At 41.8% G+C, this 26,199-nt stretch overlaps 1 protein-coding gene and 1 long non-coding RNA gene across 4 annotated transcripts in view; one reads left to right on the top strand and one right to left on the bottom strand.

The window, feature by feature from the left end:
* Positions 1–26,199, bottom strand: part of ADCY5 (adenylate cyclase 5) — a 215,419-nt gene that overhangs the window by 129,398 nt on the left and 59,822 nt on the right. The window lies entirely within an intron of this gene.
* Positions 1,487–16,703, top strand: LOC311439206. Its single transcript, XR_014694589.1, has 3 exons — positions 1,487–1,609; positions 13,060–13,232; positions 14,064–16,703. It is a non-coding gene; the product is annotated as an uncharacterized lncRNA (long non-coding RNA).

Below are 26,199 nucleotides of genomic sequence, written 5' to 3'. Positions count from 1 at the left end.
TGGAGCCTCAGTGCATCCAAGCAACTCCAACGCACATCGCGATGGAATTTGCTGCAGTTCAGCGCCCGAGTGAAGTCAGGGGCGATTAACCCTGCTGAAACGCTGTACCTGTGGGCCAGATGTGTCCAGGTTTCTGTCCTGTGCTCAGCTTAACCAGTTTGGAACAAAGCGAGGAGAAAGCCCTCTTGGTACTGAGCTACCTGCTCACACATAAGGTTAGAAAAAGGTAAAAAACATAAATTGTTTTACATTTAGAGGTGCAATGGACCAAGGACAAGGTTTCTTATTTTCTTCCCAGTTTTGCAATATGCTGGGCTCAGAGAGGTCTCTTCCCTGTGCCCAGGTTTATCGTTCTGCACAACAGAGTTTTAACTTCTGTTTAGAGCTCAGATGCAAAAGCAGCATGCTCTACGCCAGTGGTACCAACAACTCACATAACAAATTAGACTGCTGTTGGGTTAGACCTCCCTCAACAGCACTGATGACATCCCCTGGACTTCCTGAAGCTCCTCTCTTTGATGACTGTGCTAAAGGCAGACTAGTTTGGAACCAGCACTTGGAATATGGCCAGGAAAAGAAGGAAAGAGACCAAGGGAGATTATTCTCAAGCCAAATGCCAAAGAAAAAAATAATCCTTTGTTTTTTATTTATTTAAAAGAAAGCCACTCAATTCAGAACAGATAGATGTCACCCACATTTGCAGCCTTAAAACATATATAAATAAACAGTGCACCTGGCAGCTGAAGTTATTGATTTTCCAATTCCTGAGGGATAATAAATCTAAATAAATTGAATTAAGTACTTAAAAAATACAGACCATTTTGTTCCTTTAAAATCTGTGCAGGGGATAGAAATACGAGCTTCTGATTTCAATTTAATCCTGGTTCAAGTAGAAGGAGATTTTCTATCAAAAAATACAATATGAGATGTGAAAGCTTCCTGCTGGAAAGCACTGCTAAAGGAAGAGATAGATCCTCTTAATTAAGGTTGTCTTGTATTTGTCTCCCTAAAACAGACATGATCAATAGGCACAGAATGAAATTGATTGCTGCAGCTCATTTCATTAGGTGAAGCAAATGTCTCCATAGAGATTAAGCATGTCTTTAATATCTGAAGGTGGTAACATCTGTCTTGGTGAAACCGTGAGCTCTCTGAGGCAAGGTTTAGAGAAAAACCACAAAAAATCCCACCTCAGTTGTAGCTGCATAATTCTTACAGCTCTCTCCCCAACTCCAAATCACCAAACCCCCTTATTACAGAAATTATCCTTCGGGCTCTTATCTAATTGACCCTCTGTACTAGCACTAAATGTCACATCCTTCCCTAGCAACAGCTGCTAGACTGAGCAAGGTCTTGTCTGTCATGCATATTTCTGCATAGCAGTCATCCGGGGGCTCCGCAAGGAAGCAGCTGGGAAGCCGGGGCCACGGTGCTCTTGTGCGGCCGGGGCAGGATGGCGAGCAGGGAAGCTGCAATCCGGAGCTGTGCTGCGAGGAGCCTCTGCAACCCAAAATTTGGCAGCCAAGGAACCCTGCCAGGGATAGACAAGCAGCTTGGAGGGCTATCCAACAAAAGCCTGAGCGCAGATGTACCACAATCACCACTAGAGGTGCGTGCCCTCTCTTCTTTTCCTCTTGCCCCAGCTGTTTTTTGCTCCCATTTTAACTGCAATGCTACAGAAAGGTAGGAAAATAGTGCAAGGGGATGAGGCAGGCAGTGATGGCGAGGACACAAGTCATCTCATGCTACGGGGGAGTCCGACTTGGCAAGCTTTGGTGTCAATTCCTGTTTCCAAAAGGGGTTCTTGGTGCTCACGTAGGCACGTAGAGGGCATAAAGCAGCATGCATCTGCAGTGCAGAAAGGGTTTTGTAGCACTGCAGGCAACTAACAGAGGATCTGAGGCCTGAGAAACAAATCCCACCATTGTTTCATATTTTCATTTGGGAAAGGGTAAATAAAAATGCCTCTTGCCAGCCCAACAATAGGAAGGGATGTGGATGAAAAGCAGCCAAGACAGCACTACCTCTTCATCTTGCATCCTTGCCGAGGTGGGAAATAGTACAGAATGTGAGCTACCTGGAACTGCATAACGCAATTTTCTGCCAGCAATGCCCCGAGCTGAGGGATTACCGTGATCCCAGGCTCAGGTCTTGCAAGAGCTTCCACATAAGCAAAGAGACATGAAATGTTCCCCCACCCATGTTTAAGGAATTGTTTTCATTGTAACTACACTCGCACCATCTGTCTCAGTTGCCTAAACAGTACCATGTGTGCAGTTTGTGCTACCCTCTCTGTAAAGATATTTACATACTCTTGCACAATGCACTTGCTGAAAGATGGATAAAAAGAAGGCAAAATCCTGCTAAGGCAGCTGCAGGGAAAAAATTAGAGAGAGGCATTCAGATTTGGCATGACTTGGGATGTTCAGAAAATTATTGAAACATTCTCATCAGCATCTCACAAGCACATCCAAGTAAGCTAGGAAGGTAGAGGTCAGGGAAACATTTCCCCCACTCCTCCCAAAATTCATGTTTCTGTTGTTGTTAAGAAAAAGTTTAAATCCTGTGAGAGTTCACTATAATGTGGTGAGCTCTTAACTACATGCAGACTTTGGCTTAGGAAAATTGCAGTCAACCCCCAATTTTGGCATCGAAAGACACATCACTGTAAATAACCAGTTTTGCACATAACACTTTTTCCCAAAGAAAGGCTTCTGAGCACTTCACTCTTTTCAGTTTCCCCTCTTGCCCCATTTTTGGAATGAAAGAAGAAACATGGGGAAGAAAGTTGCCTGTAGTGCTACAACAGCCCAAAAGCAACCGCAGAAACAAAACCCACGTAGTTGGCATCCCAAGCTGGTTCTCTGCTCATAGGACACAGTATAAGCAAGACTTCACAGTTTCAACAGAATTTCATTTTGGGCTTTCAATTTTACTTGAAATTGAGAATGCTGCAGGTAGGCATTCCCTATTGACCCAGCTCAGTCTAGCTGGTGACATACAACTCCACTTGATCCTTGATAAATGTTCAGTGAAAAGTGAAAAAAAGCAAAAGAAAAAGGGAAAGGAAGAAAGGAAGAAAGTTAGTTTAATGAAAGACATGACATAGAGGGGATATATATACTTTGAGGATGAAAGTTTCAAGTCAGTGCTGCGCTACTTATTTTTCAAAGGTAAATGAAAATGAAGAAATAATTGTTAGTCTAAAAATAATGTGTTTACCTTTGTGTGAAGCTGTGGAAAAGCAGGAAACTAGAGATTTAGGCTGGTGGCAAACCAGGTGTAGAATAATCCAAATCCTTGTGTAATGCTGTCAGCAGGCTATCACACATTTGGTAGAAACCTTATTATAATATTACAAAATCAGCACTCTTATAATGTACACTTGTTTTCAAGCCAGTTTCAGAAACTCTGCCCCTCTTGCTTTCAACCAATAAAAAAAAAAAATCCCATGAACAATTCTAAAAAATTCCAAACTTTTAGCTGAGTGTTTGAATGGGAAGTTCTTGGACAGGTCCCTCCCTGCGATCACATATGTTCAGCCATGGTCCCACATCGGTTTAGGGCCCCAGATTCCATTTTTCACGTGCTCTAGCCCATGCAGTAATATAAACTCAAGCAAAACAGGCACCAGCCTTCTAGGAAACAGCAATCTTTCTCTCTGTGAGGTATTTGGAAGGTGCTGAAGAAGCCAGCTGCCTGAAACTCTTCTGAGGCTGCCGTGAGATGTCTGAACTTTACAGTTCCCTCAGAAGTTCTCCCATACATCAGCTACACAGCAAAGGGCCCTGAAATAACATCAAGGTGTAATGAAAAAGCACAATTCCTACTGAAGCCAAACCCACAAAACTGACATGAAAAGATTAAAAGGGTAACTGTAAGCACCATCCACCTGTTCTGGACCAAGGTTTGAGGATCCACTCAGGGACCAAGAGGAGTTTATGAGAAACCGAGTTTATAAGTTTTTCTGAGTTGTGACTAATCATTTCCAATGAAAGGAGACATTGGCCAGTCTTGTCTAAACAAACCAGACCAGGCGTGCTTAGGGAAGGAATTAGCTCACATTTTAAACACCACTTAGCTCCTACTTTAGGTAAACGGTCAGCTAGAGCAGTTGGTAAACAATGGCCGCTCTCCTCGCCTGGACAATGGCAGAAGGTTTTGCCCAGGTTTTCAGTCCCCCAGTTTACACCAGCAGCTCCTTCGCTTTCAGCACTTCCTCTGCTGGACCAGGCTACCATGTGCACGGGGAATTTCTTGCAGGGGTGTCCAGCCAACAGCCTCCTGGAGGCAAGGGCAGAGGCTGAGGCTGCTGGAGGTGAGCTGAAGGAAACCCTTCCTCAAAGGCAAGGCAAGGTTGGCCAACCGAGGGATCATGTCTAATTAGACTGACACAGGAGAAAACGAAGCTTTCAGCCACACAAATTCTTCTTCACTTCTGTCTCTGCCCTCAGACCTGCAAACCTCCAGCAAAATTTCTTCCTCCGAAGAGGAGATGCATTGCTGGTGCCTGTCTCTTACTGCTTGAAGCACAGGTCAAAACTGGGTATCCACCAATGTCAATATCTGCATTTAGGTAAAATGAATATTAACCTTTTGACGATTTATTCAAAGGAGAATTGCTTACAGTGGGACTTACTTTGGTTTCAAAACTGGAGAAAAAAACAGTGGGGACTATTTTAGGTAAAAAAATCTGAGTTACAAGGAAGAATCCTCCAAGAATTCAGAAAGGGCAGAAGACTGACATTAATGTTATCAGAAAACACTCAGAGAGTATGTGGTGGGAACAGTAAAAGCAACAGAATGAGAATGATGGACCTAAAGAGGGTTTAGCAAACTCAGGGAACCAGTTGGTTGGATTCCTGCAACAGAAACTCCAGTGGAATCACACTGAAAACTTGCAAGAGGCTGCCAACGGGGCAGTAGAGAAGACAGCTGTTGTATTAGCAGTTTAAAAATTAGAAGTTTAAAGTCTGACATAGAAACAATCTCTTATGGCTAAGAATAAATATAAAATAACAGCAAAGCTCTCCTGTGACAAAATTGGAACCTACATCACAAAAAGAGCATTACAAGTACCAGGGGACATGAAAGATGAAAAGAGAATATTCTTTTAATATATCAGAAGGAAAGTACAGCTCTGCTGCTTAATACAAGAGAAGAGAAAATAATTCATGACAGAGAGAGGCTGAAGTAATCTATGCTTTCAGGGCTCTAGGTCAAAAAAAGAAAAAGGGTTAGTTGTGACCAGAAACTTCACACCATTCTAAGAATGACTAGAATAAGGAAAGAAGCAGCTGAAAAATGTAAGGCAGGTTAAATGTAGTCAAGCTGGCATTTCTAATAAAATCCAATAATGAATTCAACCCCAAATCCCAAATCTTTGAATCACTGCCAAATGTCTTTGAGAATCTACAGTGAACATAAAAGACCCAGCTAAGAGGGAAGGTAAAGTGTTGCAATTCTCTCCAGAAAACAAAAACGCGGATTAACTACTGAAAGGAGAGGGTGAAAGATCCGCATTAGTTTAGGAAAAAAGGAAAGTGACTAACGTGCAATGGCTTATCATAAACGATAGCAATATTTAAAGACAACAATTAGTTGTTCTCTACATTTAGAGAGCAGAAGACAAGCAGTTGGCTCCACTTGCAGAAAAGGTTTGCTTGGGTCAGACACTAGGGATTTTTTCCCAAAGTAAGAATACTTCAGAATGGGAACATGTGCCAGGGATACTTGTGGAACCATCCCCACCAAAGATGCTCAAGAACAGGAAAACAGCTATCAGGATTGGCCTCAGGGTATTTAGTTCTGCCAGAGGAAAGGGGAAGGAAACATGAAAAATTAAGCTAGATAGTTTCCTGAAGTCCCTCTCAGGGCTACATTACATTTTTGTGATTCCTTAGGGCCTCAAGAACAAAACTGAGATGATGTTGGGAAAAAAAAAAAAAAAAGAACAAAGCAGCAAAAAGCAAAGCCCATATCCAGGTTGCTGTTGGTCTCTCGACGTCTGGTTCTCTTGAAAAAGCTAAAATAACACTGCAAGTGTATGTGGAAGAATATGTGTTTTTGGACAGTGATTCAAACTTGAAGCTTTGTTGTAGGTGCTCTGAATTCCCCCAGAAAAACCTACTTCTCTCCTTCCCTCTTGGCTCATTAGGCTGAGAAAACAGCCTTCAGAGCTACACCAACCTTCCTGAATACTAGTCTCAGCTCTCAAAATGGCACAGCTCAGAATGGTGTTAACTAGTTCACTTGAAAAACAAAACCCTGCCCACGCTGCAGCTGGCAAACATGACCCATATTAGCCATGGGTTGCCTACATGAACCCAAAGTTCTCTTTCTAGGGGGAGCATTTCCAGACAGCACTTTATACAACCTTGCATTTAATCAACTTCTGCAGCTGGGGAAAGGTTTCATTTGCCTGAGCATCACTGAGGTAACACGCACCAGTGTGGAGAAGATGTACAATGATAGCTGGCGTCCACAATTGCCACCAGCAATTTCTGTGCCATAAAGGGGGTGGCCTTTAGAGCAACTGAACAGAAACTCACTTTGCCACTGAGAGGAATAACTTGCAAAATATGCTCAAAAAAAGCCTTTGTTCATTCGCTGTATGCCTTGTCTATAAAGGATTCTGATCCTCCATCCTCCATGTGCAGAGCAGCCCTTGTAAGCTAGCAGCCACAGAAGCAAGGACTGACTTGTAATACTCTCACACTAAGGGCAAAGACATGCAAAATTAACCATGCAGCTTGGAAGGGGCAGTGCTAAAACATGGAGATTTACCACAGAGGAAATTGGTAGAAATTTTAAGAAGGAGGAGAGAGGAGCGTGAATGCTTTTTTTGGATATAACTAAGGACAAATAGGATAGAAATCAAGGCAAATGGCTACCAGAGCTAAATGCAGCAACTTAACCTGCAGGAATAAAGTACTGTATGCCAGATAACCCAGAGCTTGCCTGTCACATTATTTGGAGTTTCTACAGGCCTCTCAGTATGTCCTGGCCCTGAGGTAAACTTACATCCGCCTACAGAAATACAACTAGGAAATCAGGAAAATCTATACTTAAATTCAGCTCTTAAAATTTAGTAGGCATGTTGTTGAGAAGCTAATGTCCTTTTAGCATCTAACAGCATGACATTCCCAGAGGAGGCAGATGATGCAATGCAACAGGAAAGGCTATCTGGACAGAGATGTGCTGTTTATTATTATCAGCTGGACAACAAAATTTATTGATATACTCTTTGGTGGACAGGCTCTAAAGCAAACCTTTTCCTTTCTTGGCAAAGGAAGGATATCATCACAGTGAAGATAAATTTCTCCTTGTGTGAAATAAAATAATAATAATAATAAAGTGTTCTGGAATGGGCAGGATCCTGTAACAGGAGGAGGAAAATCTATGCTAGAAGTTGTATCTTTTACTATCATGGTAAAAGTACCTGTAACAGGGAAGGCCGATTGTACCTGAGTAAAGAACAACGCTACTTGTACTACCAGCTCCTGCCTGGACTACTTGCAGGAGTCAGAGAGCATCTTTGCTCTGCCCAGAGCTATTAAATATTTCTAATAATAGCTATAAAAAAAAAAAGCTCTATGGTGAAGGGGAAAAATTCCTTGACTACTACAAGGTTTATACTAGTTACACACACACACACACACACACACACACACATATATATCATAAAAAATCGGAGTAACATGATCTAGTGATATGGTGAAACTAGCTCAGCGACAACTGCTGCAAGATTGCAAGGCTGACGCAGAGGTATTTTTGAGTGAGCAATTGGAACCAGTCCTCCAATAGCTGGTTTGCTGCTCATAAAACTAATAGGGCATAGAAACAAAAATCTTATGGGAAATTTAACTTCAGGATTGCTAATGTGGAAAGAAGAACATATTCCAGATGACTGAGGCTTTGGTAAATTTAATGCTAACCATCTATTGTAAATACTCTTTTATGAAGCCATGCAGCTACAACATAGTGAATACACACTGTGTGCCAAGTTTAACATGTTTAGTTTGTATGCAGATAGAACATCAAGCTACAAGTAAATCTGTTTTGTGTTCCCTCTCTTCTGTCTATTCTTACTGTGAAATACAATGAACTGACAGAAAAATTGAATTATAGGCTGACTTGAGATCTGTATCTCATTTTGGATCACTCAAGCTGCGTCCCTGTTTTTTTTACTATGCTACTCTACAGTTATTCCAAATACAACAGATGCTCAGTGTACTCCCATTGCCATCAGCAGCTCTGTGTATTCCTATAGTTGTCCTGAAACACAAATGCTTAGAAAAGCTTCCTCAGGAAACTCTCCAGTACATGGTTTGGCTAAAGGGAACGAAGGGTATAAGTATATACATACCTTACAGAACAGTGTAACAGAAACCTTAAATTAATACAAACTGAATACATCTGTCAAAGAACACGACCAAAACCCAGCAAGGTGCCCAGTTCCTGCAACAGCCACTTACAGGGGCTCCTACCTACCTGTACTGTTGTTTGATCTGTGCTATTTTATTATTTTGAAGAAGCGCCTCTCAAGAGCTGAGTTCACACTATAATATCTTGAACTAGCAAATTTTCACAATCTGCACACAACGTACCAAAACCAACTGCAGTTATATTGGTGGGATCTTAGACATTAAGGAAAGAAGTCCTACTCATGACCTGCAGTTCAATTCACAGGAAGATGCCATACGTGTAGCACCTTCAGGCTGTTTCATATTCTAAAATTTGCATCAAAAATCTCTTCGGAGGAGTTTAGAAATGCTTTTGTACACCTTAAGCTGTAACCTCACAGATGCTGTGGAATCCATTCCATGAGGGAATCCATCGTGACTGCTGAAGGATGGACGCAGCACAATCTAGAAAGTTTGCCAGTATGAAGCGAGTCTACATCACCTCTCCTTGCACAGGCAACATACAGTAGAGCTACGATATCAACACTGCCATGGGGGTTTTGATACTAGAGTATCAAAGTACGAGCTGATTTATAGCCAGATTTACTCTACTATCAATCACAATCTCTGAAAAAATGAATTTTTTACAAAACTTTTATCAATGCTTTTTATCATTAAACGATTTCCAAATGCTTTCCCCATGTCTAATCTCTGAAAAGTCCTAAAACACTTAGGTAAATATAATTCCTATTTTACAGCTGAATATAAAAAAGCATGCCCCGGAGAAGAATTCGTCATTGTTTCCCCATATCTGTCAGCTTTGAGTGCCATAACTTAACCTTCAGGTTACGCCACTGGGAGATGCAGACACTCGCTAGCTGTAAAGATTCAGCAGTAACAGTTGTTTTACTTTGTACTTCCAAAATAAATGATTGTTTCTGGAAGCTTTCTGTGCATAAACCAAGATCAGGGAAAAAATTTGCAGTGATTCTACACCCCATGCTTCATCATAGATGAAGATATTTTCAGTTACTCACTTCACTTCCAAGACATATTGCTTATTTTTGCAGAAAAGCACTTAAACTGAAGAACAGACATTCCTCTCTGGCTAACAGTATATAGCAACGCATTAGCAAAATATTCTTTTCCCTGAAGTTTGAAAATGTTGATTCCACCAGCAGCACTGGCCACAGATGCCCTCCATCAGTTTGGTCACAAACAATTGCCAGGTCTTTGCAATTTGGAGAGAATTTGGTGGAAAGCAGTTGCTAAAAGTCACGGCTGTGGCCACTCAAAAAAAACAAAAAATACTTCCTGCAAACTTGCCTTCCTCCTACTGCACCCTCTCCTGGACACCTTGCCACTCCTGCTCAAGTGCTTCCCTGTGGTGGTGCTTTGCTCTATGTCCCATGTCCCCCACACAGAGCAAGGGAGCATTGCTTCTAGAGAACGAGACACACTGAAGTTGCTTTGCTAAGTTCAGAGCAAACTGCTGAGAGCCCTGGGACAAAACTGTGGTCCCATCTCACAGTCTTGTCCTGCTTCTGCACCACCACATCCTTTTCGGGACACATCTGCCTTCCCCAAGAGGATGCAACTGCATGTAGCCTGCCAAAAACAAACTCTTCACACCACCAGGGGAGCCACAGGCAACAAATGCCAACGTCACGTTCAGCTTTTCAGGAACGCATGATGGAGATTTACGTGTGCTCTGCTGGTAGCTGCAATGCAAACAGGGCTTTCACGCGACTGTCTTGTGTCCTAGGGAATAATATTTTATCTTCTAGCAGATGTTACGGGAACAGATTAACAGCAAAGATACAACTGCATTCCACCAATGCTCAGCAGAAGTCAGAAGTAAAGAAGTCTTGTGTACCTAGGTTATTGTCATACACTTACCCTATGTCACTGGTAGCTAGGTGACACAGGTACCTCACTGCACAAGCTAGGATTTTTATCTTGTGAACACAGGGGAATGATTAGAGCTTGGCTGGATTTGGGCACTTTCTACCACTCTAACACACTTCCTGCTTTGAAGGCTTGGTTTTGGTCATTTAAATTGTCATAGGAGGCAAGGAGCTGAAGTGGCTGAGCAGGACCCCAAACCTCACTTCTCCTCCATCTCCATGTCGCAAGGCCGCACCTCACATGAATTAAATGCCAAAGTCTGACTTTCAGTAAACTCAGCTTCTTAAAAGCTTTGTATAAAGCAAAGCATGTGTGAGCACAGGCACTTACCCACGTTTGTGAGGCAGGACGCTACGCCAGGTCTCCAGGGCTGTTCTCTAGAGCACGGTGTGTCACAAAAGCCCTGTCCCCACTGGCACCGAGAGGTCACGGAGCAGCCTGACACCACAGGCATGGGAAATGCTGATAAGGAAGGCTGCAAATGCAACTGGGACATACTCCATGTAGGTCTCAGCCTGGCTGCTATCCCAAGTGAAACAGCCAGCTCTTGGCCTCACAGTCTCTGGTTGAAGGGTGAACTGAAATATCTTTGCCACGCAAGGAGGGATTTATGCACGGACATGTACCTCTCTCTTTCCTTCTCTTACTGTGATACTCCCAAACTTCCTTTCCTTCCCATACCTACTGGCTAGGAGAGACCTGCCAGGGCTAGCTCCCAGTGACGGCCGCCACTACCACCATGTTCAGGCTGGGCAGCAGCTGCTGCTTCTGGCCCTCATTTTCATCTACCTTCCCCTCAGTAGGGCATGAATTTGGGTTTCCTTCCTCTGACCAGACGCTCCTTTGTGCAACTTCTGGGAAGTCTGTAACCTTTGAGACCTCTTCTGCCCTGTCAAATTTGGTGGAAACCACTGAGCCAGTTTAAATCTGTCCTGGTGAGGGAGTGAGGCGAATTCACAGACAGTGTGATCACGCAGCCTTGTTTCCTCAGAAAACCAGGCTGAAAAAGCCAAATATAAACAGAAAGCTTGTCAAAGCATTTCCTAGTTTCTAAGATCTACTTAAGAGAAAGAGTGCCAGGCAGGAGGAGGAGCACCAGGAGTTGGCCTGGTTACTCCCCATCCCATGTGCACTGCTGTGCTGAAGGTAAATGCATCTCCCACCTCTCAGAAATAGAGGTTGTGTCCCCCTCATCCTGGCCCAAAATAGATGGATCCATGTCCCTGAGGAGTGTCTGGGTATTACAGAGAAAACAAGCAGGCACAAGGAGGGAGTTCACCAGTCCCCCCCGAGGTATAAAAGCCACACAACTTCAGACCAAAAGGCAACCCCAAAAATATTTTCAACAAACAGGTTTCCCCTCGCTTCCATCCTCTCCCTCTTTTAAAGATGAAATTCAAACCACAACCCAGCAGTATCTCAGGATAAAGCAGGTGCAGAGGGACTTTCAAGTTTTGCTTTTGCCAGGTCTCTAGTTCCCTCTGTTCTGTTCCACTCCCAGAAGGGATCACGTTCTCCTTGAGCGTATGCTCTCCTCAGAAAAAAAAAGCATAAAGAAACCCTGGGGCCTAGTTGAGTCCCAGCTACTAGTCCTGCTGCACACACGTTGCAGACGTGGTTATGTACAAAACACAGCACTGATTTGTTTCTAGTAATACACAAATGTACTGGAAAAATTCAAAAGTAATACAGTGTGAAGCTCTGGGGATTCACAAACTATTTACGGAATACAGCAATGCTACCAGAGCTTCATTTACTTTTAAACATATGCAGTCTTGGATCCCCCAAAGTGCAAGCATTTTACTGGCATACAAATGACAAAACTGCTCAGCCTCTTTTGCAAAAATTTCCATTCCTCCCATGATGTTCCAATTAGGTCTGAACCTAATAATTGTCAACTTTGTGAATAATTTCACATAATTCACTTGGGCAGAAATATTCCCTACAAGTCTGTGGTTTGAACTGAAATAACCAACCATCACTCACTTTCAGACCGTAATGTAGTTGCAGCTCATCTCGTTAACTTTAACCTTCAGTGCCCAACAGTACTGCCTCGGTGACACTTTCCTCTGCACTGAATTACAATAATGCACAGAAATGTTTGCAATATGTGTATCAGGAGCAGCAGCTAATCATCCTTGGAGCCAAAGAAACTTCCTCCATAACTGAAGATTTTCTGAAGCCTCTCTTAAGGATGCTTTTTTTCCTTTCTCTCCCATACTGTGTTCATATCCACTTACTAACTTCAGTCTTTCTTCTTCCTAATATGAGGAAAATGATGAAGAGCTGTGAATCTAGTCTAGATAAGCTATTAAAGCATGTTTAGTATTTCCATGTGCATGACCAGGAGCACATAATCTTTTTTGCAACAGTAGTGTTTTTCTAAACTTTCTAATTTACTTTGACTCAGAGGAAATACATGATGGTCAGCACGACATGCAAAATTAGATATTGGCCGAGCAATCAGAGACAAAGCAGTCAACAAAAGATGAAGAATTTCTTTCATCTTTTAGTTTTTGTTTTAAGACATACATATCTACTCCGAGTTTCAGACTGGGAAACTTTTGATCTTGCAGTGCAAAGGAAGGGAAACCTCTGCTTGAAGTTTGAAGCTAGTGCTCTGCTTGCAGGTGGCAAGCTTTCCCTGTGCACTCGCAGCAGAGCAGGCACAGGGCAGGAGGCTCAGGGTACTGGAAAACACCCATCTTTGATAGCGATTTATAGCTGTGCCCTGGAAAATTTGCAGGTGCTGACGATGGTAGAACAGAGCTCACCAGGAAGAATTGTCAGCCAAATGTCCAGCTGCACCATACCTGCAATGCAGCCCCATTTCAGCTGTCTGTCAAGCCCTTGTTCCTTGCCCTGAGCTGCACAGTGGTGCAACAGACTGCTAGCAAGTGGCCACATTCCTTTGCAGAGGTGGGTGAAATGATTCATTGTCTATATATAGATCTGTTCAAGTACAAAATGATGCTGATTTTTTTCTTTCAATTGTTCTCAATGTATGTTTTTCCATTTCACATTATTATGATATTCAAAGGATATGTTGAATACTCACTAGACCAAAATACAAACTAATTGTGCCATCCCTCATAGATGTAGACTTAAAAGTTTCTCAATTTTATTTAAAAAATTTTTGTGATTCAGAAATAACCTAAGAGAGCATTCCTTGACAAATAATTTCCTCTACCAGTTTATCAAATTCAGTTTAGTTATTCAAGGGTTACAGGATTCAAAAATATCCTTCTATGTTTATATATAATAATACATTAAAATATAATGGAATACAGTCAACAAGGAAGATCTCTTTTGAATATTTTCCCCTTGTATGTAAGCCATCTGCAGCTGGGAAATTTCATTGTTAGAGGTCCATTAATGAGATCAATACAAGTTATATCCACAAGGGATTAGCTGGCTAATATGCTATCAAAAGACTCTTGGATACAGCAAACTGTTTCTCTCATGCAGTCAGGCCTAAATGTGATCTTCTTTTCCTTCTTTCTCCATCCAGAAAGTGGAAATGAAAGCATTCCCATTTTCTACAACACCAACTTTCACACAAACACACACACAAGATCATACAATAAACAAAATCAGAGATTCTAAATTTATCTTCAGTGAATGCTCAGAAAATGACAAGAGGTAGGTAAAAGGGAAGGTTTTCCTTTTTTATTTCCTTTTTTTTTTTTTTATTTCTTCAGGTCAGTATTTAACTGACTTTTTCCCTGATCTCTTTTGTGGCTGTTTCAGGTTCAGCTATGCATTCATCAGTTTTACTTCTGGTCTCCAAGCAAGCCCATCTACAGTCACCATCACCCTCTTATATCTTCTGCTCCTACCCAAGAAGTCTTAACTTTTATTTCTGGATAACAATGGAGATGGGGGAAGAAACAAATTAATAGATAGCAATAATAATTTTAAACCCTCTCTTCACTTCAGGCTCTGGTATACAGAAACAGAAGGACAATAAACACAGAGCTGCCGAGCACAAGAGTCTGCTTGTTTCTCTGGGGAAGAAAAACCATCAAAAACATGTGCATTCGCCATGGAAGAAAGACTGCCTTTCTGGTTGTGTGTGAACTCACATGACAGATACAAGTTGACATAACACTGCAGTTATTTATCATGCAGATGTTTAAAGATAACTCTTAATAAAAAATGATAATCACACACAGTGACACAAATCCACCAGACCATGAAAGCTAATATTTACTCAATACTAAATACCTAGTGGTCATGCAAGCCTCTAAGGAACCAGGAACCAAGTCTGGTTATTGCTTTACTACTAGGAAAGCCAGTGCTTCAGAGAAAATAGATTATTTGGTTTTTCTTTTAATGCATTTATTATTATTATTTTCACCAAAGCTATTCAGCCTTTATGTTTTCCATCACATAGTCACGGCACACAAGCTTTCCATTTTCAGAAATACTGCAATGTCAGCACTTCGTGTGCCAGTAAAATGGATTTTCACCTCTGTATTTAGTTTTGGTTGGTTTGTTTTAAAAGAAACTGGAAAGAGAAAATGACTGAAGAACAACGAAGACCTTGAGCCCAGTCCTGCAAGAGCACTGGGATGCAACACAGGCACTTGAGGAAAGAAAGGTCCCTCTCTGCACCTTTTGTCATGCTTACAGATCACTTTTCCTGCCCCTCTGGCATCTTCTGCCTCAGCTTTGTGAGAGATGGCATGAAGAGTCCTCCATCTACTTTTAATCTTTTTACTGAAGGAATGCATAATGCCATACCATGGCCCTACATATGCCACATAATCTTTAAAAAATGTTACCTATTGGTAATTGTGATCTTTACAACTGAGATAGGAAAACTGGCTCTGAGCAGTGCTTTTCTCTCTGGCCAGTTTCTGTATGGGCACAGACACATTTGGACTGTGCGGGACTGCTTAAGCATAGCTCAGGCACCTGGAAAAGTATAAACAGGTTCTTTGCTCAAGTTAATGTCTCCTTTCTTCCTTATCTCTCAGCCTTGGCACAATCTGAATTTGAAGCAATTGCAATTTACTTGATACTACAACATCCAAGGCAAAAATCCTTCAGACAGATGATTTGCTCAGTTCCACCCATTATAAACTATATACTATATACTTTTTTATATACTATATACTTTTTTATATACTATAAAAGCAGAAAGGAAGAAAGTTGCTTTGGGATGCTAGGAAATACAGTGTTAGTAAATGCAACGTGCTGTATGTGGATAAAACCCATCGAGTTTGTGAATACGGAGTTACCTACTATTACTCAGGAAAGAGATCTTGGAATCATAACACAGTTCTCTGAAAGCATCAGGCTGAATGCTCAGGGATGGTACAAGGGAAAAACAGTGTCAAGGATGATTACAAAAGGAACAGCAAACACCGTCTCTCTCCGTATAAACTGAAGTTTTGCCCACATCTTCAGTTCTACGCACAGTTTTAAAACAGATTTGGAAGAATTAGGAAAAGACATGAAAAGGAAGATATAAATAACAGAGGTACAAAACAGCTTCTTTACAAGAAGAGATTATCCAAAGGATGACTTTTCAGCCTGCAAGAGATGATTGTGGAGAAGAACACGATTATGGTCAAAAATCATGAACAGCATAGAGAGAGTGAATAGGAACAACTGTTCTCATGATGTAAGAAATAGGGGGCACAAAATGAAATGATCAAACAGCTAGTTTAAAACAAGAGAGGACAATTTTATTTTTTTATTTTTTTTATTATACACTACGTAATTAAGTTGTGGAACTCATTGCCACAGGATGTTTTGAAAGCCAAAAGCATAAATGGATTAAAAGAAAAGCTATTAGAAAAATTCATGGAAGAAAGGTCCATCAAGGGCTATTAAGACACAGATACAACCTCTGGCTCAAGAAGTACCCAAAGAGCCGACTACCAGAAGCTGAGAAGGGATGCTGCTCTGCGCTGACCGAGAGCAGATGCTTTGGGAAAAAAGAGTGAAGGACCAAGCTACGGTCAGAATCAGGATACTGGATTAGACAGATCTTTGCTCTGATTCAGTATAGCTGTTCTGATGCTCTTCTAAAATGAACTAATTTGTCTTTGAGAATCTGATGCTTATTAAAACCCAAATGTAATTCCTTCCTTATTGTGAGACAGAGTGACCAGAAATTACCAGAAGTAGTACAAACAGTGATTATTTAAAGTTACTAGCTGTACTTTTGGATTGTCTTTAATCTGAGAATTTCTATACGATTCAAAAGCCACTTGGGTAAATTTATTGCTGCTTGAAAGTTTCAGTCCGTGACAAAAGCTTTACAAGACACTGTAGTAATGCTTCTATGTTTAAATGTACAAGGAAAACATCTGGTTAAATGCACAAGAGCTATTGCTTGAGGGGGGGAATAAATGTATAAAAACAATGAAAGGCCTCAACTTCTTTCATAAATATCAGTATAAACTAAATCAACTGCACAGAATCCCTATAGATCAGCAGTGCTGTAGAAGGGCTGAATCACCTCATAAAAGCCAGTAAAGACATACTAGGTTCTTTCGAGGATACTAATTAATGTTTTCATTCTTGCAGGTTTCTCTAAGGGCAGTGTAAAGCAGAAAAATCAATTACTAAAATAATATCCAATCAATAATTCAAGGCTGTACAGAAATGCATGTGCACCAGGCTGCACAAATCACTGTCAACTTTTTGAGTTCTTTTTCTGTTTCTGCTTTAATATTTCCCTAGCATAGTTTTAGCATACGGAGTTACTCAGCTGGTTAAGGAACAAGATGAAGCAATTTCATCAAAGTGAGATTTGTTCCTCCTCTGCATTTTCAAAAAAACTGGAAAGATAAGATTCAGGTAGGTGGACAGATTTGAAATGAGAGCATTTTGCACTAAACCTTTTACAACTTTGTAAGAGTTTGCAGTTTTTCAAAAGTGTCCGCTCCACTTCTCCCAGTCACTCTTTCCAAGACAGGCTAGAGAGACAAACAGGCTAGTTTTGTGTAGGCTCCACAAAATGTTCGGGCAGGAAAAGTATATACAAAATAAGGCAAAATGTATCACCACCGTGAAAGCACAGATTTTATGTTCAGAGGATTCAAATTCAGAAGAACTAACATGCTTGATTTCTAGCACAAGTCCCTTCAATAAAATGTAATGCCCGAGAGATTAATTTAAAACTGATCTTGACCAATGTAACACTGGAAGTTGTCATGTTATAAATGTAGTCTCAGCAGTGATGGAGAGAGATGAAGGTAGAAGGAAAATGAAGGTAGAAGGAAAACAGATGCTAGAGTGAATGTATTCAGAAAGTAACATCTTCATTACCAAAGATGCCAGAGGAATCCTTGTAAAAAATTCATTCCTGACCGAGGTTGCATTTCAGGTATTTACTTCTGATTAATGTAAATCCCCCCCAGCTTTAGCAGGGGAGGGCATTCATCTTCACTGCGCATTCTGAATTGCTTCAGAGCAACCTGCAGCTGAGCACTCTCAAATGACTCTCAGATCCCACCGTGCACAGCATAGTGCTTCGGTGGTGGGAAAGGAATGATTTTGGGGTGTGTAATCAGCATGTTGTCTCCCAGTGAGAGGCAATGACAAGCAAACAGTAGAAATGAACAACAATTTTAACTGAAAATAGGTAGTTCTGACAAAAGGGATGAGAACCCTGTGTTTCTCTGGGCCAAGTGAGTCCCCTCGAACACTATGCAACAGAATGATTCTCTTTGCTGTGAAGTGATACACTCCAGCAGAAATGAGGAAATATTTCCTAGCACCTTGTTGCCTGCTTAGAGACAAGTTTAACTCCACTGTAGCTGAGGTCACTTCATACACAAGTGCACCATTAGTAAATTCTTCATGTAAAAGCGGCAGCTCCACTTTCTCTGGCTCTTCCACCTGCAGCTTAAGGTCTGTGAAGGGATGGTTGTCCTCCTTCAAGAGAGCGTCAAGCTGAAGGCCTTGTTTGCAAAGGGAAGCATGTGAGCAGCCAGTTCCTAGCTTCCAGAATAAGGATGCTACTGAGACACAACACTACCTGGAGTTTTCAGGTAGGAGGTAGCTATCTGACATGCATCATGACAGCGGTATAGAGCTCATTCTCAGAGCTAATAGCTAAGTCTTTATTCCCCTGTGGCTGAGGTCCTGAAATATTAGGTGTATATACAGCAAAATATTACTTTACTCACGGAAATTTTGAAAACATAACACCAAAGCAGATAAAGGTGATGGTGCAAAGTTCCCAAGCTCAAACAAGACCCTGATTGAGTTGTTGCTTCATATTCTAAGCAAACAAACAGAATTTCATAAGCTGCACAGCCCACAACTGTACTGTAAATAAGTTTCTATTGCTAAAAACCCCAATGCCCACAGAGAATCGTGTGGTTCCCAGCAGCAAGCATTGTCACAGCCAGCAGAGACCAGGTTACCCTTCCTCCTCTTGTTGAAAAATCCCTACGCCCAGATCAATACAATTCAGATTTAATGAGCCCTTAATGTTGGGCACAGAAGTTGTAGTAAGGGCCCATAGGAAAGGCACAGCATCCTCTGGGTAAAACAGCTTTCGGTTGCCATGGGAACACATCTTCCTGCAGTTCTGTAATCTCCCATCCACCGTGATCAGTACGATCCTGAAACAATTCCTGCTTTGATCACTTCACCCTCCCCTCTTGCAAGTGCACACACACACAAGCGTGCACACACACACAGACCCACAGCCTGACTCCTCTGCTTTTCCAGCAGGCCAGATGTGTGCAAGACAGGCTGCCTTCTTTTACTTCAGCTCTCTCAGGCCTGTATTTTTTTCGGTCTTAGAAAAGATGAAGATAGATTAAGCAAATGGGATATTTTAGTAGGTATTTTAGTGGTTTGATTCCAATCCAGTCATTGGAGTAGCTGGGGATGACTCTGGGCTTTGCCTCCAGGTGAGTCATTTCAGCTTCTCTGTGCCTCAGCTGTGCCAAACACAAACCCAGGGCTTTTCCCTTCCGAAGGAGATGGAGGGAAGCGAGCTGATGCTTGTGATTCAGGTATTACAGTGATGGGAATGTGCAGCTACTGCAGCTATAGTTTAAATGGAAAAATTGGTTTATGGGAGTATTATATTCCTCTGTGAAACTCCAAGGGAGGACAGCTATTATGGACAGGAGCAAGAATTATTTGGACTATTGCAAGCATGAGCACCAAATCACTTTGTGAGCTGGAGAAGCTCTACGCAGTTTTGCCTTGCAGAGTTGTTGAGCACCAGCAGCTCCCATCAATGCTGGGTTAAATTTTAGATGCTTGGCACTGCTGGGACTAATTTTTTCCCTATTTGTACAGTGGGGTTTTTTTCCTCTGGCAGTTCATATCAGGGGCTAGGAGAATTAGTTCAGATCCCTTGAGGGTATCAGAAGTTTTACTGTTCTAAATGCTACAGTGCTGCCAGTTCTGCCTGCTAACAGACCGACACCAGCTCACCCTCACTCCTCTTCTCCTCTCACTCTGCCTCAACCTCTCTGAGCTTTTTCCTTCTGCTGCCTTTTGCCACTGCCTGCTGGGTTCTGCTGTGCATTTAACTGTAGCTTCTTTACCACTTGTCAGCAGAATTGGCTTGTCCAGAGTTAAAGGTTGTCTGCAGATCCCTTTCAATCTCCTGGCCACAGATGGGAGCGCTGCCAGAGCCCTCCATCCTATTACATGAATGACTGCAGCACTTGGGGTCTGTGGGTTTTGGGGGGTTGTTTGTTTGCTTGTTTTGGCACCACCGACATACATCTGCCTTCAGATTCCGAGCCCCTGGCCATCCCCCTGAAGCAGGATGGCCACAGAGCTGGGAGCAATGCAAGTAGAGACCTGACGGGGCCACCGAAGGGAGCCGTGGAAAACAGGCAGCACTTTGAACTACTGGATCCTGGCTGCTGCTGCCTGGAGGTGCAGAAATATAATAGAGCAAGAGCTATGCAGAAAGTGAGGAAAAAGCACAGGGAAAACCGTTCTTATTTTAACCATCTAATTTGAGCTTAAACACCAACCACAGGTCCTCCAGAGGAAATCAAAGGGGTTAAGATGCTAGCTAAGGAAATGCCACTTGATAGGCCTTTTTACACATTCTCACATTGCTCTTTTGAAGGAGCCTGCAACCTTCCCATCTGACCATCATTTTAAGAAATGAATCATTTCTGAATCCTTAGACAACTAGGGCAAATTCATTGCATTGGAGAGTAGCACGTCTCCTCTGGCCATCAAGTCTTATAGCAAGAATCAACAAAGTATTTAAATCCACACAACCTTCTGCTTTAAACATGCATCAAATCGTATTTGGAAACAGGTAAGGCTCACCTGGAACCTTGGAAACCTCTTCCCCTCCCCAAGCACACATTATCTATGGCACAAGTGATCCTGTATATTTAGAATTTTATATCACACGTTTGACTAAGCCATTTGGTGAGGGAAGAAGAGATGGCCCGTCCTTCCAGTTGCTCATCACAATGAAAGCTTTTCATCGTGCCAGCCTGCAATTAAGCACATGGACAATTCAAACCTAAAAAGAAGCCGTTTCAGGGAATCCGTATAAACAATGATTATTCAGTATCACTAATTGTAGTGATTTATAGCAGACAAACTATCTGTCTCCAGACCTGCAAACGTGCAAATAATTAAGCAAGAAACAGTCTGCTCCTAGACAATAGGACAGGAGTGCAATAACTGAGGGAGATTACTTTATCAATAAACAGATGTCAGTATTCAGCACCACCAGTCTATGACCCCTTTTATCTCTGGGCCTCAGAGCACTTTACCAACATTAATTAGCCTTGTGAGATAGCTCCCATACCCATTTTATGGGCATAGAGCAATTATGCCTCCTTTATGGGCACACAGCAGTTAAAGGGCACTCGCAAGGTCAAAGAATACTTCCGGCACCCAGCCACCAAATCTGTCCAGTAACTCACTCCATTAGTAATGCTTTTAATCCTTATTTATTAGATAAGTTCCCGTGCTTGAGTGGCCCACATGATTGAAATTGGGATCCAGTATTTCCAGCAAGTAGGCACCTAGGAACTGCAAAGTGTTCCCTTTAGAGTCAATCTATACCAATATCCACCTGAATAGCAGGGCTCAGAACTAGCATTTGAAACCTTAGAAATCTGATTTTCCCACAATTGCAGTCAATAGGTATCTACATTTAATGGAGAACACCTAATGAGATACAGGTAACCACAGAGTGTTCATTCTTCTCCTAACCTGCAGTCACTAAATAGCACTAAGAGACTATAACCGGTCAACACCACTATGAAACTCAGTTTTGTACGAATGATTGTCACGGCTCTAGGGCTGCGAGGAGGTAGGAGAGTTACCATAGCATCAAATGAAGGAGAAAGAAGCCTTAATATGATCTTTCTAATAAGGTCTGGCATAGGCATTAAGGCAAGTTCTGCTCCATGTACCAGCCACAGGCAGGTGTTTCCCTATAACACAAAGGCAAGAGGGAGCAGTGACAAAGACACTCAAATGCGTGACATTTTCAGTTCTGTCACCGACCTGTGGTGTGACCTTACATATACCACTTTGCCCTTGTGTTTGTTTCTCCATTAATAAAAATGAAGGGAACAACTCTTTTCCGAGTCCATCCTCCTCTGCTTTTCAGTTTGGGAGGTAAGTTCCCTGGCCACTCAGTCAGTCCGGTATGGGCCTGCATGAAATAAAGACTTCTCTTTTTTGAAAGACCTGTAACCAAATAACCAAAATGAGAATGAGAATCCTACCCTAAGGTAGGATTTTGTCAACCTCAACAAAAGGAAAAAAAAAAAAAAAGTGATTGCTTTGTTATTGTTAGCTTCAGATATCCAGATCTTTTTTTAAGACTCAGGTCAATTTAGAGGTAAAGACATCACTTCAAAACAAAACAGAAAATGTAATTTACTGAGATCTCTCATGCTGTTTTTCTTCTTAGATAAAACTGAATAAATCTGGGGACCAGTCTAACAGCTCCACCTCACAAGCTGCGTTTTCATCATCCTTTTGTGCTTAAGATGTTCACTAACAGTTTCTGCTCAATTCTACCTTCCCACTTACACAGAAAACAAATCAGCATTTAATTAGGTGCATGTGACTAAGAGCTACTATGTAGTTGCACCATGTGGAGATTAAGAGTACCTTAATGCATCACAGCTTCCCAAAGCTTTCTCAGAAAACCTTAGATTAGTTACCTTTTATAGATGCAAATACACGACGTGCCACGAAACTTGTTCCCCAAACAGCCTGCAAGCACCAACTAAACAGTAGGATCTCAGGCACGTTTGAAGGTATGCAGAGTATAGAAAGTGCTCTTTAATTGACAAGTTGGAGAATTGGACTCTTATGAAAACAGAGCACCTTTTTTTCACCCTGCAATTGCATCCCAGCTTGCTTAAACCAATGGAGCTGATTTTCATACAGGAAGATGATCTGTTTATCTAACCTTATTGAATTCTGCAGGGAAGTATAATTTCTCATCTCCTCAGCAAATGGGCAAATCTATGGTCTCAATATGAACCAGTTTGTGCTAGAGAGGAAAGTTTCAGAAAGGGTTAAGAGTTGAGTACAACCCATACCCAAACACAGTGACAGCCACCCTTGGTGTTAGGAGCAAACTGAGGAGCTCCTGAAGGCCATCGAGCTTACCAACACCTGTGGAAGAGCAGCTGTGAGACCAAAGAGTTGAGGGAAGAAAGATGAGAGGAAAATCCAGGGCAGTACACAATTCCCTGGGGATGTCCCTGCCCTTCCTCAATCTCTTTCCATCCTGTGACCACCAGTGACAGCTCAGCTCTCCTGGGCAGGACCTGGTGACACCACGCCACGGGGTGCCAGTGCCTCCCCTCTGCTCTCACCTGGCACACAATACCCAACTTGCACTGCCTTTACCACAAAATGGAGAAGGGAGGCAGAAGGATATACAGGGTGGTGGGCACTTCCAGGATCTTTCTGCAGCCTGGTTTGTGGCTGGATTTTAACAAATGAAAGCCATGCCCGGCTCTGCGATGTCATCTTCTACACAGATCATGCACAAACAAGGGAACAAAAGAGATGTGTTTGCTCCAGCTCCATTAGAAACACAAAGACATTGTTTTGGTGGATAATTTGTTTGCTCAGGGAAGCTCAGCTCAATTTCAGGAATAGCACTGCGTGGTCCTGCAACTAATTTAAACGGATAAAATAAAAGCCCCACGCTCAAAAGTATGGAGACAAAGACACAGAGCTCACAGTCCTTATATTTAACATCATACTGAAGTGACCCTAATTTATCCACGTAACTACCTCACTTTTTCATGCAAGGTAATTTAAAGCAAAAGATGGGGTTTCCACTTAAATTCTTACATTCAGAAGCAGTTGCACTTACAACTCATACTCATCCTGCTTGGAAATGGGACTTGCACCAGTTCTCCCAAAGTTTTTTTTCATGAATAAATAGTCAACGTTGGTTCTACTTTGCCTATCTTGTGGCTTAATCCTTAGGTGGCACGTTATGTATTCATGTCTCACATTGTTTATTTTTTTTTTTTTTATATTTCCAGATAAAAGTGATATCCAGAAGAATGAGCACAAACAATTGTTTAAAGTTGATAGAGCTGAATTCATTTATGAGGAAAAAGCGGTCACATCTGTGCCACATAAGGATGTGTTGGGAGGCCAAGATACAATTATCTCATTGGTGATTTAAATATAGCTTTAGCCAGAGAGAGTTCATCTTCACCCATGCTGTAAATTGGGTTAATTTTTCAGCATGCCAAGTGGCAATTTGTTCTCATAACGTGAGTGGCTTTTGTAACATCAGCTGCAGCTTCACAATATTAACATCTACCCTTTAGAAGAACTCCAAAAAAAATGAATTATTCACCCTAACTTGAACAACCGCTTCATTCTCAAATCAAGCAAGTAACATTAACCCTAAATTATTCTGCATTAGAGTAAGTAGGAGCTGTCTGAAACAGGGATTAAGTTAGTATTTACTCCAATGAAAAATTAAGCATCTGTTTAGGCGTACAATTCAGTGACAGGTGTTACCTCCACTAGTGAGAAGTGCTGAGCTGTGAACGCGTACAATTTTGCAAAGGGACTGCTCAGCTAAAAAAGCTTTGGCTCAGCCCACACAGGATACGGCACAGGAGTGTTTATTTAACAGAGCTGCAGACCTCGTGGTGGAGCAGTTGGCAGGTACTGCCACAGACACGGCAGAAAATGATGGTGAGCGTGGAAAGACTCCAGCCTGTATCATTCCTTGGGATAACAGCTACACCTGCCTAAGTGCAATCACCGGAAAAAAAAGGTCTTTCACATCTACGAATTCCACTCACCATATCCATGCTGCTGGACACTGAACAATCACCAGACTGACCACAGGCAAAAACCTATACTCTCCCAGTTTTACATTTCTTTGTGGGAGAGATGAGGGAGGAAAGTGTCTGTGTGCTAGCTGCAGAAACGCTTGGCACATGTTGGCAAAGCCAGCTAGGCTGCATTTCTGACATGAGAACTTCAAAACAAACTTTTATTGCTTTCAGTGGAAGTTCCATGGTACAAAAAATCCCAGAAGCAGTTTCCAATCTCTGTGTTGTCTTGTGGCAACCCAGATCCTGAAACAATTTTCTAACAGAGAAAGATTTTCTTCATGTTTTTCTTGCAGTTGCCCTAATTGTTTCTTCCAGCCCTTTGTTTTTCTTGCTTTTTTAAAGTACATTTATATTTGAGGGCTAGGCTAGCATTGCTGTGTGATGACCTGAGATCACTTAGCTTTACACAAAACAGGGATTAATCCTACTTATATGTGATGTCTTAGAAACACATTTGGAAGTTACTCTTAAGACTTTTCCTCTTGAAAACTTCTGATGAAACTACAGCTTCTTCTGAAAGCATTTTTTAGCATCTAATGAGCCTGAGCAGTGTGAGGTCAGCTCCTCCACATTTACATTTCCAGACTTGCACACTTACTTGTGCACCCACAGAGGTCCGTACAAGCACAGAGAGGCAGGTCAGGTACGTCTGCTTCTCAGAAATTGATCTGAGTCGGGGATGGGAAATTGCACCAGAGCACAAAGGCTTTCCCTTCTTAATCCCACTTGATACTTTGCATATGCTATGATTTTAAAAGATTCCACAGCTCACAAATTCATACATTTCATCCCACCTACAGAACAGGGAGGAAATGAAAATCCTCTCCAAGGCATGCACTTAGACCTTTCCCGACTCAGCTACTTCCAAGAGAGGAAGAATCATCCTCAAGAGAAGACAGTAGAGGCGTTCCCAATATGAGATGGAGCCACCTGACTTCTTCAGTTTACTTCCATCTTCCCTATTTAGCTATCGAGCATTTCCCGTGTGAATTCTCGGGGGCACAGGTATTGCCAGCTCCCTGCTAGAAGGCTTGTTTGTTTACAAGCTCCCTCAGAGGCAGAAAAGCAAAGGCAACCCTGCTGCCAACACACTGCAGCTGCCAGACATGGTCCAGCAGAATTAGCATTATCTGAGCTATTCTGTTTTTATAGCCACCTTCATTTGGGAAGGAGGGGAGTTAATTCTATCAGAATTTCACTGATAATGAGAGGTAGACACAATGCAAGCAGCAATGCCAATAACCTTTGAGGACTACTTTATCTTAGTGAAACTTCTCTATTTCACAACAATTCCCTATCAGTGCTGCCTCCTTTGACACATTGCTCTTGTTCTCTCCAGCCTGTCGTTCTCTGACTATAGCTTAGTGCATGTCTATACAAAGGCTAGCAATAATAGGCCCTCAATGTAATTTAATAAAAGAGAATTTATATTTGGAGCCTGGGTAATTGCCAGAAATAAAATCTGGTTTAAATATTATGTTTTATTTAACGTTTCCCTTATTCAAAATGCAGCGCTCTATTTACAAGCTAATTAGAAGGTTTTATAGTGTTTAAAGAAAATCTATTCACATTAG

The sequence above is a fragment of the Aythya ferina genome (assembly GCF_964211825.1).
Source record: "Aythya ferina genome assembly, chromosome: 6".
In the NCBI taxonomy this organism is placed as follows: domain Eukaryota; kingdom Metazoa; phylum Chordata; class Aves; order Anseriformes; family Anatidae; genus Aythya; species Aythya ferina.
Note: the sequence above shows the minus strand (reverse complement) of the source record. Positions and strands in the feature narration are given on the sequence as shown.